Source organism: Geotrypetes seraphini, chromosome 2 (assembly GCF_902459505.1).
Source record: "Geotrypetes seraphini chromosome 2, aGeoSer1.1, whole genome shotgun sequence".
NCBI lineage: Eukaryota > Metazoa > Chordata > Amphibia > Gymnophiona > Dermophiidae > Geotrypetes > Geotrypetes seraphini.
This window is the reverse complement of record NC_047085.1, coordinates 458,370,687-458,388,764: the sequence shown is the minus strand read 5'-3', so window position 1 is coordinate 458,388,764 and position 18,078 is coordinate 458,370,687.

Here is an 18,078-nt window from a genome sequence, read left to right as displayed (position 1 = left end):
TAAGTAATATGCTATATATTCAGTTCTGATTTTGTTCGGAAGATACAACAAAGCTAAAAATAAATAAATATGTGTTAGTATTAATAACCTGGTTGCTAGTTATTGAAACAGAAAACCCATTTGAAAAAAAAAATCATTTGCCCATTTTGTGCTAGATTGTACTTATTTTGCTGAGGGCTGTTTTCATAGTTTCATGTATGCTGAAATCAGCAAAAATTAAAAACTTTAATAATTAATTTTACATGCATGATCAAAAAAAATGCACTCCTGCTAACCTGTAGACTCAGGAAAACAATGAACTGAACTAAAGTACATTATATATACAATTCTGAATAATTTAAAATAAAATAATGGTAAAAGCATAAACAGAATATTTATAGCAAAGTTCTTTCTTTGGAAATCTTTAAAGAAACCATGCACCTAGCTTAGCTAAGGCTGTTTTACAAGCACAAAAAAACTGCTCTGTACAAAAACCCTTGCATGCTCTTAAAATGAATTTTAAAGGATGTCAACATATATATATAGATATATTTGTTTTGTTTTGTTTTAATGGATGCCTACTTAATAATATAGTATGCTATTCTTCACACTATTTTGCATCCTGGCTAATGTCCAATTTTTAACATCTACCTTGAATCAATTGTTAACTTTAAAGTTCACACACTGTGGTGGTCATTTTAGAAGCCCTATTCAAGATCTGTTTCTCCACATTCACAAAACGTACAGAATTCCGCACATGCTTTGCAGAATTCTTTACCAAGACAGGGAGCCAACCTGGAAGTAACTTAAATGGAAATTGTAAAAGCCCATTTCTAAACTGCCCAATGCAACTCCTGGGACATACAAATGACTCAAAGATGGCCTACTTAAACTTGTAACTATCAGCCTATTTTATAAAGCCGCATGACAACGGCTCCGAAGCCCTTTAAATCTCTATGGGCTTCAGGGCCGTTACCACGCAGCAGCTGCTAGCGCGTCTTTGTAAAACAGGCCCTATATATTTGTAACTATAACCTAACTATAACCTTACATACAGTACTTCTCACACTAGAATAGATAGATCAGTACATTAATAATTGTACTGATCTATCTATACTAGTGTGAGAAGTACTGTATGTAAAGAGAATTTTATTAATATATTAATATTTATTTGTACTAATATTGTTTGTATATTTCAGTGTTAATTGTTGCAGAGGTATGCAGGAACAGTAGGGGAGGGGGATGAGGCATTCTTGAGATAGTTTTCGCAACTCTCTGGGAACACACTGCTTCCAATAACTGCAGAACATGCTGTCTCAGCGTTACAGAATAATGGACAATAAACTTATTGCAGGACTCAGAAGAAGAGTATGAGTCCGGAATTATATCATCAGTATTACCGAGTAGTGGGAAGACGAATCCTGTTGAGTTCAATGGTCTCATAACCGTTGACGTGGATACCACAATAGACTGACAAAGATCCTGAGACTTGTTTGAAAGGAGGACTAAGTGAAATAGAAGGGGAACAGTAGGCATGCAGCTGACAACCAGGCAACTCTCTGCACAGACCAAGGTAAGAAATTTGGGGCTATACCTTGGTGGTTGGGTCATCCTGTGAGATATAGCAAGTGTGTGGGTGAGACGTACCTTTGGTACGTAGTGAGTGTGGAGTCCTGATCTGCGGTTCCATTGTTCCATGAGAAATGTGGGCAGAGATAGATGAAGTGAGAGGGGAATTTATTCCATGCTTGTAAGTAGTGTTGTCTTGGGCCAGGATGGGAAGTAAAAGTAGCAGAAGTAAATATAGGGATTGTAAGGAAAATCCCAGGAACATTCCTCCAGAAAGCCCCTTAAGAAGGATGTTGAAGCATTAGGAAAATATGTATTGTATGAAGGGGAAAAATAAAAAGCAGATGATCAGATGAGGATTGGTTATGTGAGACACTGAACCTCTTTGTGAATAATAAAATAATAAATAATAAAAAGCCACATTCCAGAGAAGAGGCAGAGTATGCTTCCTGCTGGGAGAGTAATGTAAAATTCTTTCCCCTAAAAATACAGCAAAGAAAAGACAGGGAACAGAAAGAACCAGAGTTTCATCGCTGGGATCCTCTTAAAAATTTGTTAACTCCCCACCCTCAGGGATTGAGGGCTCCTTTTACGACGGTGCGCTAGGGCTTTAACGCGCGGAATAGCGTGCGCTACATTGCCACGTGTGCCAGCATTGAGTCCCCAGGCCGTGGGTTTTAGACCACTGCTCTAGAGGTGCCTGTCCTGCCTACCATAGCAAGTTCACATTTATGGTAAAACAAAAGTTAATTCCACCAAGAATGAACATTAAGCAAATGTGAAATTTTCCAATTTGACAAAATCAATTTTTGAGTGACTGTGTAAGCAAAATATCAAATAACTTTGAATGCCTTCTTGGGATACTGATATCTGGAGAATGAGATTTGAATATAACAATTGAAAAAGTTATCTGATTCGAAATATCAAATACCTTTTGCGTAATTATCCAAATATCTTTCCATAGAGAGTTAACAAAGGGACATTCGTACAACATAAGTAACAATGAGCCTGGAAGTTGCTTACAATTCCAGCATATATTAGATGGTACCAAACCCATCACCGAAAGTTTATACGGAGTCCAAACCAATTTGTGGTACAAAAAAATATAGAGATTGGATGGAACTTGCCGAAGTTAGAGGTCTCATAGTATATGTAGTTTTAAAGAGACAGTGTTTCTAATAATTAGAAATGGTCTCAAAAGCATGATTCTTACCCCAAAAGTATGGCAGGAAGTTTCTAGTATACATCAGCAATGGTGACTAAACATAGGGTCCTTAAGGAGCTCCAATACAGCTTGATCATCACTCACAAGTTGAGTCATGAGGATGATTACAGTTAGAGGGGCAGAACTGACCTTGGGGTGGAGGGTAAGAAGAGGTAAAGCTAGAGAAGGACAATCTGGGACTTGCTTGAGAATTGATTTATTATTGAAATTTGAAAATTATTCTTTGTTATTAATAAAGCTGTGGTCAATGTTTTGCCACCAATAATTTTGGATCTGTTTGGTGTTTGGTATTATGATGCAAGAAAGAAATGTGGGTGCCCATGTTATGATTATTAAATGGAAATTGTATTTTCAAATTTATTTATTTATTTGTTCATTTTTATAGCCCGTCCTCCCCAGGAGCCCAGAATGGGTTACAAGGATACATACACAAAGTTTTCAGGAACAGAAATATACACGCTACAGTCAATAACATGCTACATGGAATTAATATCACAATGAAAGAAAAGAAAAAAATGGAATGGACAGGAAAGGAAAGTAAATGTAATAAAAATTAAGGGCCTCTTCTATCACACTGCGCTAGCAGTTTTTAGCACAGAGCCACACTGAATGGCCCGTGCTGCTCCTGGCGCTTATAGGAACTCTATGAGTGTCAGGAGCAACACAGCTCACCATGCTACAAACTGCTAGTGCAGTTTGATAGAAGAGGCCCTAAAAGAAAGCTAAAAGGAAAAAAAGTTCAGTTCAGCATAATTCAATGTAAGGCAGGCAGACAGTAGACAATCCCTCGTTGACATAAACCACCAGTGCAGAAGGAGAAGTCAAGCCGACATTGAAGTCCGCCGTCAAAATTGATGCTGCCACCTCCAGCAGGGCCAATTCTTCAGGATCTCTGGCTGTGTGATGTCTCAGATCATTGCAGAGCCCACCATCTTCATGTCAGCTAACCTCAAGGGCCGTCCTCTCTCTGGAAGCGTAGCCTACGAGCTCACTCCGATGCGCCATCCTCCCGACAAGCAATACAGTTCACGTTTTTCTGTCGATCCCTCAGCAGCCGAAACAACTCCATCCCGACAGCCAAAGACAGACAAGGGCCCACTGCCACGTTAACATTAGAACCAACAGTCGGTCCCGATGAAATGGAATAGAATAAAATTATAAATTCCCATCCAGCCTTGACAGTTCAAAATTGGGCCAAAAACAAAAGTAAACAAATATAAAGTGGAAAGACTAAAAACTAACTTAAGATGGGGATAAAAACTAGAAGTAAAATCAAAATAAAATAAGCAAGGGAGGGAGGCACCTTCTCCTACTACCTGTCCCGGCGCCATCTTAAAAAGAAAAAATCTAGCAAGTTCTATAAAAATATATGAACATAAAAGCCCAAATATTTATTACTCATGCTTCATATGCCAGCAAGCAAAATTTGAGTGAATCAAGCCTTTCTGTATGCAGAGAAACGCATTCTGTCTTTATAATCCTTTTCTTCTTTTCTCATGGAATTGGCAATGCAATATATGCTCTAATTTTCAGAGAGGACAAGAATTCACTGCATACTATGTAAGAAAACTATTTCCTTCAAGTTTTAGGATGAGTTTCTCATTCAGCAGAACAGTGACCTCTTTCAAAACATCCTCTTCCCAGCTTTCTGAAGCACGGTATCTCAAGTGGTAGAACTACAGCATATCAAAGTATTTGCTTCATTGATAAACCATGAAAGCAGTAATGAAAATGGCATTGATCCCTGAAGTACCACTTTGAAAATCCTTTCAAGTTTTTGAAGGGTCAATAGTCCTATTCTGCTAGGAAAGCAATCATCTGACTACCAGACTGATCCCCAACTGAAAATCCTAAATAAACAGCTCACGGTTTGAGCAGTAAGACAAACAGAAAGTGTTTTCCAATAAAGTCCAAGGAGGCATGTCTATCTTATCTCATATTTGGCAAACATATTTATTTAGTTAGTTATTGTAAAAGCTTTACCAATACTCAAATCAGCTACTGGTAAATAGAATATGAAAAAAGTCAGCTATGAAACAATAAACCCTATTCACAAGTTTAATTTAAATATGCATAAAACTAACTCCCCCCCCCTTTTTTTTTTTTTTTTTGCAAAGTTGCATGGCAACAGCACCAAAGCCCATTAACTCCCAATGGGCTTTGGTACCATTATCTTGGGCTGCCATGGTAATCGGCATAGTAGAAGAGAGCCTAAGTGAAGCATTTTCAACACTGAGGGCCTGATTCTCTAAAGGACACCGATCTCAGTGGCCACCTAAGAAGCGACAGCCGATTGCGTGTCAATCACACATCAGCGTCCTATAGAGAATCATGTCCATTTTTACTAACAGACACCTCAAACATAGGCCGGCACAACTCCCACTCAAACTATTAAAATATGTAACTGCATTGTACCTAAGTACCACATTACCACGACATAACTTTTATATATCTCTCTCTTCACACTTTTAATGAGTTCTATAAGATCTTCAGGCTTCTCAAAATGCCACGTGTTATTGTTATATGTGATTTTTATAATAGCAGGGAAGAACAACCCATACCGTGCCCCCAAAGCATTTAATTGAGGCCACAATTCCAGAAATTGCATGCAGCGCTTTATCAAAATCTGGCACAATAAGTATTTTTACACCATTCCAGCAAAGATCTGTGATTTGTCACACTTTTACTATAATCTCCATGACATGTGTGTGACGCAGCAATCTGAAAATAAATGGTCTAGGACCGTGGCTAAGACTTTCCTTAACTGGAATCCTATGTGCTTTCTCTGCTTCAACGGAATTTTAAACTGAAGCTGTAACACTCGAGGGATTTACTCTTCAATAAACTGAGAAGGGTTACTTCCTTCAGCTCCCTCCGGAATTCCCAGTATTTTCAGATTATTTTGGCAGCAGCGATTTCCCATATCTTCTAGCTCTTTTTGAAGCAATTCAAACCTTAATCTCTGAAAGTTCCATTCTGTAGCAGAATCCTCTAAAACATTGCTCCATTTCTTCTGTCTTTGTGTTACAGCTAGACAATTGATTAGAGATGTTTATTACTTCTTGTGGTAAAGCTGTGATCGATGCAGAGCTCTCCTGAATCATGCCTTTAATAGCCGCCAATTCCCTCATGACCGGCTCAATTACCTCCTGAAACTCTCTCGGCGACGCTTTCATAGGTGTCATAAGACCTTGTTTCGGTCTCTTACCGCTGCCTTGTGACCAAAACACATGTTCTAATTTATTCTGTTTTGAAGCTGCCATTATCACAAACAATATACACTGATTTCAAGCTTCTCCCACTAATTTATTCAGTACAATGTCGGTTTAGAATTCTTGAGCAGGAGGAGCAGTGCAGTTAGGCTACCATCTTTGTATGTATGACAACACTTATTTTTATTTAATTTTGTTTTATTTTAAAAACTTGTATCCCACTTACATCCTAAGCAGCTATCAAATAAAGCATACATATTAAAATGAAAGTAGCATTAACAAATTCAAACAAACAAGTCATTTAAATCATCAAATAATGGTGCTTCAATCATCTCATTATTTCATCTCTTCCTCCACTACAATTATACATTAAAATATGCTTGAACAAAAAAAAAAAAACAAACTATAAAGGATTAGCACAAAAATGTAGCTGACCAGGTAAAATATTCCACATCAAAGGCCCTGCTATTGAAAACTCTGAAGCTCTCATCATTTTAAAAATACTAAGGGCTCTCTTTATCAAGCAGTGGTGGGCTGGTGAGGCATATGCTCTGACGCTCATAGGAACTGAATGAGTGTCAAAGCATTTACCTTGTCGGCCCGCAGTAAAACATTCTACCGCTTCTTGATAAAAAGCCTTAAATTACTTCCCTCTGTAACTGTTAATACCAGGCTTTTACTGTATTGACTCAGCAATAAGACAACCTCGAATATAAAATAAGCTCTTCCTATTATGGCCAATTGAATACTATCTAATCACTGTCGCCAGAAATTGCCAGATTTATTTTACCAAGGCCTAGCAGAGCAGAAATATTCTGCCTAGAGATGGTATCTGTGGGTGGTACATGTAGGCTACTAGGGATCATTTGTTTCCTACAATATTTAAGTAAAAATGTGTTTTTGTTTTTATCGTTGGAGATGATATCTACCAATCTGCTTCTGTTTTTGCTCCTGCAGAAGTAAGGGTTTTTTTAGCATGCCAGACTAGAAGTAAGTTGAAAAGGGTGCACTTGTCATGTGAGATAATAGAGCATTTGCCCTTCTTCTGTTGGCCAGCTCAGATTTGCAGCATCTGTTGGAGGGACACCTTGAAGAGGTTTGTTTTGTAATTTATCTCATCAGAGAAGGTAAATGGGTGGAGAATGAACATGGGGGTGCTTTTACTAAAGCTTAATGTGCACTAGTTGATATTAGTGTACACTAAGTGCCATGTACACAACAGGTATAAAATAGGATGCACAGCATTTAGCATGCACTAATTCCATTAGTGAACACTAAGCTTTAATGTAAGGGTCCAATGGGGTATGTATGGTAAAGACTGGTATATATGAGGTTTCATGGCTGAATATGTTTGTTTCCATGTGTATCTGTGTGGATGTCTTTTAAATTGATATGAATTGGTAGAGTATACATGCATGGTGGCACAGGTGTTGGGGGGTTGGGGGTGTGCAAAGAGAGTGTGTGTTTTTGTATGGAAAATGTGTTGATGTCTGCATGGAGGGGGTGTTTATATATGTGTGTGATGGGACATGTTGAGGGAATATGTGTAGGGTACATGCACACATGTACATTTGGGCCCTGATTCTATAAAGGGCACCTAAAGCTTAGCGGGACTTAGGCGTCCAAACTAAGGGCTCCTTTTACTAAGGGGAGCTATAGTTTTTAGTGTGCGCTGAAGATTAACGTGCACTAAATGAAAAATACTAACGCAAGCTCTATGGAGGTGTTAGCGTTTAGCACGTGTGGCATTGTAGCATGCGCTAAAACCGCTAGCGCACCTTAGTAAAAGGAGCCCTAAGTGGCTAATGAGCCATTTAAGGGTCTTAATGAGCTATAATTGGCACATGGATGTCCAAAGGATACTCATTTAATTCCTATGAGCATTGGAGCATTTACCTCGCTCGCCTACTCTAAAAATCTGTACTGTTGTTTAGTAAAAGCCAGCGTATATGAACTAATTAGTAGGTCAAGAAATAATTTAAGAAAAACTAAGCTCAAAATTTTAAAAGTTAACTTTTTTACAAAAATTAATAACTATAAAAAAATTGCTGATGTTAAAAAATAATTCATTTAATATGCTTTTATTAGACCTCATTTTCTAATGACTAATCAGTTTTGTATTCTTTGTAATAGGCATTTACATAATTTAAAGTAGTTATTTTCCATACTCAATCACTTTTCCTGAAATGATCATTGATTTGCTAATTAGTTATTATTTTTGAGACCTGAAGACATAATGTCCTTGAAAATCCTTAAGTGTCTTGTTCAAGGCAAAAAATAAATTACAGTATAGTGATTCAATAACAAAGTCTTTTTGTATCAAGCTGAGAAATTATTCCATTATTTAATACAGACTTGCTCAGGAAGATAATATTGTTAAAAAGATATATATTTTTTTACTGACAAGTTCTAATAAAGCTAAGAATTCTCTATTAATTTTTTCTGTTGATAACACAGTATCATTCCATTTCATTAGTACCATCGTTAGGCTGAAGAGAGACCTGGTGCAATAATAAACGAGGAACATAAAATTACGAACAAATATTGCAGTATCATACCACTGATACAACATGAATGATCATATAGGGTGCTAGGAATAAGCAGATTTCTCCTGTTACTAAACCTACTCTAACAAGAGGAAACAAGAGCAGCTGGATAGGAGAAACGAATGTACCACAAGTACTTTGCTTTATGACTGGCAGTGTTTAATGTTCCACTTCTCCTGTTCTGAGGCAGCAATGTAGTTTTTAATCTTTCCCTCGATCATTTGTGGTATATATCTGCCTCTACTTCTGCCTTTTCATCTATCCATCTACTTAATCCTCTTCCTTTCCACCTCTATATTGCCTTCTTGCCCTTCCTTTCTACCTCTATATTGCCCTTCCTATATTGCCCACCTCTATATTGCCCTTGCCCTTCCTTTCCACCTCTATATTGCCTTCTTGCCCTTATTTATCTATTGCTTATTCCAGCTTCATCCTCTATCTAAGCGTGTTCTTCACCTTCAAGTGTCTTTTCCTTTCTCTTTTTCAGCTGATAGGGCCTAGGAAACTCTATCAGCACCGTGACTCCAACCTGCCAGCATCTCTTCAGATGCAAACGTCAGGGAAACCCTGCCAGCTCTATAAGCTTAATTGCTGGTTCCAGTCTCCTCTCTTTTACTTTTGGGGCAGTGATAGCATGACCGGGCAAGGGCTGAGGATCATTCACAAATACAGCCAGACCGTGGATTAAAAGTCAGTACTGGGGCAGATTTTGCAGGAAGGTTAGAAAGAAAAGTTTGCCTTCTAACAGATGATGTGAAAATTGATAACAGAGTTACCACAGAGTTAGTAAAAACCATGAGAGGAGATCTTCAAAAATGTGAAGAATGGTCTAACGTCTGGCAGTTAAAATTTAATGTGAAGAAGTGCAGAAATCCAAAGGAGATGTACGAGATAGAAGGCTAAAGACACACAAATTAGAAATGTGAATTAGGGAAATGCAGATTGTGTACTGTATGTAATATCTCAAAGGCTTCTGCCAGAATGTGTCAGATAAGAACTTATGTAGAGCTAATGCCTTTCAGAGCCCTGAACAAGCAAAAACAAGGAGACCTGGATTTACACAGTAAAAGGAGAACCAGTCCAAACTGTGGAAACACAATGTTCTCGGATCTTGGATATAGTTTATTCAAAATTTCCTTGATAAAAGCAGTAATGATGATACAAACTGAATCCACATATATAATAAGAGGACCCAACACGGGCTGTGTTTCGGCCTAAACATGCCTTCCTCAGGGATCCGAGATATGATGACCAACTTTGGCAGTTGTGGAGAAAAGTCTTAAGATCCAAAGGCAAAATATAATTGCAAGATGTGAAACCAAATTGTGAATCAGAATGCTGAACGTGAGTCTGTTCAAAGTACTGCTGACTCGCGTTCAGCATTTCTGATTCACAATTTGGTTTCACACCTTGTGATTATATTTTGCCTTTGTTTGGATCTTAAGACTTTTCTCCCAGCTTCCAAAGTTGATCATCCTTTCAGAGCCCTGAAGCAGTGATTTAATCATGAAACGATGGCCACTGTCGGCTACAGCTACATTTGGATTTATGGAAAGCACTGAAATTGCGGGAACAGCGAGTGAGGACACTTTCTGGCAGGAACCTTTGAGATAAGCATTTATTACTTTTATTTGCTTACCTGTTCGAAGTAGAAACATTTAAAATCTACGCTCAGATACTACGTACGCAATCTGCATTTCTAATTCACATTTCTAGTTTGTGTGTATAATTGGAGGGGAGCCAGTAAAAGGTGCACGGCTCTTCCCTTCATAGGTACGATGTAGCATTTGCTCTCTGTAGCTCCTGAGGTCTTTTTCCTCCTTTTAGAAACATTTCATAAGTTACAAAGAAGCTAAAGGTGACACTAGAGTTATATTGTTGTTTGATAATGTATATATACTCCAATTTCTCCATTGTTTTTTTTCAATTTGGTGAATACAATGATTTTTTAAATTACAGGTAGCCTCAATGCCTGACGACCACAACTCTCCAATACCAGCTCCAGCAGTTATGATGAATGCATGCATTATTTACTCCTTCACCCAGTGCATGAAATTCACGCATGGTTACAATTGTGTTCATGAGAGCTAGCTAAACTAAAGGTCGACAAAGCAATGGGGCTGAATGGTGTATATCCAAGGTACTGAAGGAATGTAGGAAAGTTCTGGTGACTCTGCTGGATGACCTTTTCAATGCTTCTCTAGAGTCAGGAGTAGTACCGGAGAACTGCAGAAGGACAGATGTGGTCCCTCTCCATAAAAGTAGAATTAAACTCTGGAATTCATTTCCAGAGAATGTCATAAAATCATTTAACTTAGCAGGCATTAAAAAGATTTGGATAATTTCCTAAAAGAGAAGTCCATAGGCCATTATTGAGATGGCTTGGGGAAATCCGTTGCTTATTCTTAGGATAAGCAGCATAAAATCTGCTTTACTACTTGGGATCTAACTAGATACTTCAGACCTGGGTTGGCCACCTTTTCAGTCAGGATTCCATTCACTCTATAGCACTGAAACTGTCCTTATGGCACTTATGTCTAAAGTGAGAAATGACTTTGATAAAAATGTGGGAGTTTGATGCAATTAGAGTTATCTGTAGCATTTGATTTAGTCAATCATGACTTGTTTGGGGCTTTAATTGATGGGATGGGTATAGGAGGGAATGTTTGGAAATGGATGGGAGGTTTTCTTAAGTTGGCAAGAGAATCTATCGCAATGACAGATGACCCAAAGAGTTCCCAAGGGTTCTCCCCTTTCCCCTATTCTTTTTAACTTACTCATGAGAGGTTTAGGTTTATTGCTCCAGAAAAATAAACAGTTTGACTATTTTTCTATGCTAATGATATTGTACTAATCTTTCCTGTACTGTTGCGTCTTCAGTTAAGGTTTTGATGAATGATTTATTTATGACAGTTTTTAATTGGATATCCCAACATTCTTTGAAGTTAAATTGGGATGACAAATAAAATATGGTTAAAACCACCACATTTAGGGATTCTTTTACTAAGATATGCAAGGATACATTATCACACATTAGCATTTAGCGCATACTAATATTTAGTGCACGCTAAGATGCATTAGCGCACCTTAGTAAAAGGACCCGTTAATGTGATATTGGGGAAAAGGAAATCAAGTTGACACTGTAGAAGAGGCGAAAATCCAAAATGTGAATCTTAAATTCAAAACTGAAATTAAACTCCTAAGGGTTTGGTTGGATGAAGGCTTAACTATGGAAGTAAAGGTCAATAATATGATTTAAAAAGTATGGTTTAAATTAACATTGTTATGTTAAATGAAGTATTTTATAGAGGGAAGTTTTCTGTAGGTTATAGTTCAGTCGTAATACTTACCTCATTGGATTATTGTGATATACTGTATGTCTGCCAGGTCTTCCTGCCAAACAGATGAAACTATTGCAGATTTTACAAAATGTTGCTGCTAAACTTATCCCCCCTCTCCCCTTTTTACAAAGCCATGCTAACTGCTGATGCATGACAACGGCCCCAAATCCCTTTAAATCCCTAAGGGCTTCAGGGCAGTTGCTGCAGCTGCCTCTGCTAAACGACTTTGTAAAACAGGCCTTTTATTGGTGGGAAATATATTCAATCATATCACCCCATTACTACGAGAACCTCATTGGTTGCCAATTGAGGCAAGAATTCAATTTAAAAGCTTATTTTTATAAATTTATATGGGTTATTTCCAGGTTATTTGATGGATCTGATAACAGCATATCATTCAACTAGGTATTTATGCACTTCTCAATAATTGTTATTGGTCACTGGATCATTTGCTCTATCATTGTCCCTTGATACTCAAATTCTGGAATATCACAATATTGGAAGTTCCACTAACATTATCATATGATATAATATTGTTTGGAACGATTTTATTACCCAAAAAAACAATTAATGCAAACCAGAACAAATTGCTCCTCATCATGACAGGAGTAGCCATGCAACCGATAATGAAAAACTGGAAAAGTTGGGATAACTTAAATTATAGTTTCTGGTGGGAATCCCTATGACATATTTATAAGTTTGAAAACATTAATTCTTTACAGTTAGGACACCATAGCAAATTCAAGGAAATTTGGGGCCCGTTAACAAAATATTGTAAGTTATGAATATGAACTATTAGCATTATTATTATTTCCCTTTGATTCATGATTGATTGTCATACATATTGTCACAACCCTAGCCCTAAAGCTCGGCTTGTTCCAGGGAAGTCTCCTCCTAACCCTAGAATCACCCTTCAAAGGGCTAACCAGTGTGACCAGACAAACTCTAGTTCCCAGCTAGGTTTAGAGTTTGAATTGAAACACCAAGTCACTAAGCCCTGGGGAGGGGAGCAAGAAGGGGAGAATAGCCTAGAGCAGCAGGAGGTGTGTCCTAGAAAGGAACAGCCTAGGAGATAAGCTCCTGGAACAGGTAGTGCACAGCTGCAAGCACTGATTAAAGCCCCAAGGAAAACTCAGTGCAAACAGCAAGCTGCCCTGCCCCCTTTCAGGTTAGGGCGTGGTCAGCTGCACTGAGGAGGACTAAGTCAGTCTATCCTGGCTCTGACCAGGAAGGAGCCTCTGAGGACCGGGCTCCTGACTCAGCCCTAGGAGAGGACATTGAAATAGCAGAGGCAGCCCCTGTCCCTGAAGCCAACCCAACAGCCAGCACTGAACCCATGGAATTCCTGGAGTATGCCATGGAGCCACAAGAAATATCAATGGAGGAAAGTTAAGTGCATTAGCTTTATTTTTCTTCTTGTGGGTTTTAAAACTTTGGTGTTTTTTTGTGTTGCTACAAGCACCAAGGTAAAGCCAAGCGAGCTGTGCAAAGCTCACAGCCAGGAGGGAGCTGTTTGGGACTTTAAAGCCAAGTGCATTTTGTTGGCTAGTTTTGTGTTCTGCCTTTTTTGCAGAGTGGGTGAGACTTATTCTGGGAAGGAACTGTAGCGGGGAGAATCCACCAACCATCCTTGGGTTGGGTTTGTGGGGCCAATTTTTGGCAAGCTGTTTAAGAGTGGATTCAGCTATTCCCTTCCCCCACCAGCGTGCTCGGCTGGTGTGTTAGGCCTGTTGCAAGCCAGGCCTCAGCAACATTTATTGAAGCTACCTTGTTAAGGACGCTGATAAAGCTGGACATTATTGTTTGTGACTGTATCTTTGACCTTACTCAGACGCTGTTACTGAGAGGTCTGAGCTACCCAGGATTATTTGGGGACTTACCTGTTTGGACCTGCCAAGAAGGTGTGGGCTAAGTTTTAAAAGCCCAGTTTTTCTTTTTGTTTCTTTTATGCTGCAAGGCTAATTTCTGACAGTGTGGTCTGTAAGCTAATAAAGTGAGACACAAGGTGCTAACAGAACTTGATTAGTCCTGACTAATTGTTTTTGTTCTTATTGAAAGCCAGCAGGACCTCCAACTTCTCTTGAAGGCACGCAGAAATCGGCCGTGGCTGTGCGGTGAACAGGGGCCTAAGCCTGAGCCCGTCACCGGCATCACCACAATATCCAGGAGGATTAGGTGGGTTAGGGTGGGATGGGGGGATATAACAGTTTTATATTATTTGTTGGAATAGAGTGCAGTTCATGTGTTTGCACTTTGTATTTGATATCAAAAGTGAATAAAGAATTAAAAAAAAAAAAAATAATTGTTATTGGTAATAGCATCTTGTAAAGATTATAGAGCGAAAGATTAGAGAAACTGGGCCTCTTCTCCCTCGAACAGAGGAGATTGAGAGGGGACATGATTGAAACATTGAAGGTACTGAAGGGAATAGACTTAGTAGATAAGCACAGGTTGTTCACCCTCTCTAAGGTAGGGAGAATGAGAGGGCACTCTCTAAAGTTGAAAGGGGATAGATTCCTTACGAACGTATGGAAGTTCTTCTTCACCTAGAGAGTGGTAGAAAACTGGAATGCTCTTCTGGAGTCTGTCATAGGGGAAAACATCCTCCAGGGATTCAAGACAAAGTTAGACAAGTTCCTGCTGAATTGGAACGTATGCAGGTAGGGCTAGTCTCAGTTAGGGCGCTGGTCTTTGACCAGAGGGCCGTCGCATGACCGGACTGCTGGGCACGATGGACCACTGGTCTGACCCATCAGCGGCAATTTTTATGTTCTAAAGGAAGAGAACACTCTTGGGAAGAGCTGCAGAGTTTTGGAATTCGCTGCCCAGTGAAATAAGACGTTTTTTTCTAATATTGGGCTTTATAGGAAAGCAATAAAAATATGGTTATTTCAGAAATATTTTTGATTAAGTACGGTGGATATAATGATTATATTTTAAGATGTATTTTAATGGTTTATAAATTTTTTTGTATGGTATTATCTTTATTTTGTAATCCACTTGGAACTTTGTGGTTAAGTGAGATATATAAATATGGAAGTTAAATTAAATTAAAGAGGTGTCTAATAAATAAATTGAGTGCCCTTGGTATGGGCCTCAAAGTGATGGACCACATCAGGAAATGTTGTGAAAGGCGACAGAGGTTAGTGGTCAATAGAGATCACTCTGAGGAAAGGGATGCTACCAGTGGTGTTCCTCAAAGTTTGGGTCTTGGGTCTGTTCTTTTTAACATTTTTGTAAGCAATATTGCTGAAGGACTGTCAGGTAATAGAAACATGATAAAAGATAAAGGCCAAATGGCCCATCTAGTCTGCCCATCCACAGTAACCATTATCTCTTTCTCTCTCTGAGAAATCCCACTGCCCATCCCAGGCTTTCTTGAATTCAGACACAGTCTCTATTTCCACCACCTCTTCCGGGAGACTGTTCCACGCATTTACCACCCTTTCCATTAAAAAAAAAAGTATTTCCTCAGATTACTCCAGAGCCTATCACCTCTTAACTTCATCCTATGCCCTCTCATTGAAGAGTTTCCTTTCAAATGAAAAGAGACTCGACTCTTGCACATTTATATTACGTAGGTATTTAAAAAACATCATGGAGAAAAGCTAGCTGTTACTAAATCCCTGAGGCAGCCGGTCAACGGTGAAACAAGGCTTTTGTTGGAGGTGAGTGAAGAATGTGAGGTGAATTCAAGCAGAAAGTCTGGTGTTCTTTTTGAACAACTTCAATGCTGGTGGACAGCGTGATCATTCTTCCTCTTCAGCTAAGTTATATTTTTTCTTTTCCATCCGTGGACAGTGGTGGGTGGTTGCCTGTTTTGAGATAAAATATGTAAATGTGTGGAGATTTTATGCTAATGGAAAGCAGTGTGGCAGCTTGAAGTTCTTTTGGACTGCTGTCTGTATATTTGATATTTGAGGCTTTTTCTCCACTTTTGTATTAATTGTTATCTCTACAGGCTAGCCCACCTCTGGCTGATAGCATTTTTTGTGATTTTTTAGTGATTTAAACGTCTCTATCATATCTCCCCTTTCCCACCTATCCTCCAAAGTATACAGACTGAGGTAATTAAGTCTGTCCACATACACCTTCTGACAAAGACCACGCACTATTTTAGTAGCCTTACTCTGGACCGACTCCATCCTTTTTATATCCAGAATTATACACATTTTAAATGACGTCTCACCAAAGTCTTATACAGAGGCATCAATACCTCCTTTTTCCTACTGACCATACCTCTCCCTATACAACCTAGCATCCTTCTAGCTTTCGTCGTCACCTTTTCAACCTGTTTGGCCACCTTAAGATCATCACATACAATCACACCCATTCTTCTGTCATGCACATAAGTTATTTACCCCTAAACTGTACCGTTCTCTCTGGTTTTTGCAGCCCAAATGCATGACCTTGCATTTCTTAGCATTAAATTTTAGCTGCCAAATTTCAGACCATTTTTCAAGCTTCACCAGGTCTTTTTTCATGTTATTCACACCATCCTTCATGTCTACCCTATTGCAGATTTTGGTGTCATCCACAAAGAGGCAAATCTTACCTGACAACCCTTCAGCAATATCATTTATAAAAATATTAGAAAGAACAGGCCCAAGAACAGAACCTTAAGGCACACCACTGGTAACATCCCTTTCCTCAAAGCGATCTCCATTGATCACTACCCTCTGTCACCTTCCACTCAACCAGTTCCTGACCCAGTCCGTCACTTTGGGATCCATCCCGAGGGCACTCAGTTTATTTATTAGACGTCTGTGTGGAACACTGTCAAAGGCTTTGCTAAAATCTAAATACACCACATCTAGTGCACATCCTCTATCCAATTCTCTGGTCACCCAGTTAAAGAAATTGATCAGATTTGTCTGGCAAAACCTACCTCTAGTGAATCCATTTTGCCTCCAGTCCTGTAATTCACAGGATTCCAGAAATTACACCATTCTCTTTTTTAAAAATGTTTCCATTAATTTGCATACCACAGAAGTCAGACTTACCGGCCTGTAATTCCCGACTTCTTCCTTACTTCCACTTTTGTGGAGAGGTGCCACATCCGCCCTTCTCTAGTCCTCCAGTACCACTCCCGACTCTAGAGACTCGTTTAAAAGGTCAGTCAGCGGAGCTACCAGAACTTTTGTTTTTGATCTATGTATGTTTATTTTGAAACCGCTGTGACTCCAGGTGGTATATTAAGTTATTAAATAAATAAAAATATCATCTCCTTTCCTTCCCTATGTTTTAGGCATTAGTACTTATGCTAGCCATAGAGGTGGTGTAACTGCTCACACCTTGATTAGTTTTAAAAATTTTGCAAAGTGATCATGCACATCCAGGGTGGGTGGGTGGGAGGTGGGGTTGGAAAATATTTTTAATTTTTATTTGAGCGCAGTTTTTGAATATGAAGATGGGGGGTGAGATATATATTTGTCAAAGATTACAATTTTGATTGAATTCAAGTGCTATTATAGTGTAATATGATTGTATAATATGTTGCACTTATTTTTTGATATTAAAAAAAACAAAACACACATTATTTTCTATAATCTGTGTGTGTAACCACGTGCTCTACCCACACTCTGCCCACTCATGTTTACAACCACCTTCAAACACTGTCCCATTACATTTAGCTGCTGTTTTACAGAATATTGCATAGCCAGAATATTTGACATTCACACGCGTATGTGCGCGCATAGACCCATAAATGCTAATATTCTGATCATTTATACACTTTCATGACACCTAAATGTCGCTGTCTTTTCCACAGAAGAATCCCCTTTCTGCTTGGTTTCTGTAGAGCTTAAGCCTGGGGAATCCACGTTTCTAAATTTTGTTGTTCCCTCTCTTTCTCTCTCTCTCTTTCCTGCCTGCTTAATATACAAAATTCAAGTAACAACTAGAGAGCTGCACGGGAACGGGGATGACGGGAATCCCGCGGGACCCGCGGGGATCCCGCGGGTTCCCCCTTTGGGTCACGGGGATCCCGTGGGGACGCCCCCTAGGGTCGCGGGGATCCCGTGGGGACGCCTCCGAGGGTCGCGGGGTTCCTGCGGGGTTGGATCGCAGTGCACTCGAGCCGCGAGGGTAGTCTCCTCCTCCTTACCTGCTCTGTCGCAGCACACAGCCGAACGGAAGTCTTCCCGATGTCAGCGCTGACGTCGGAGGGAGGGCTTAAGCAAAGCCCTCCCTTCCTCCGACGTCAG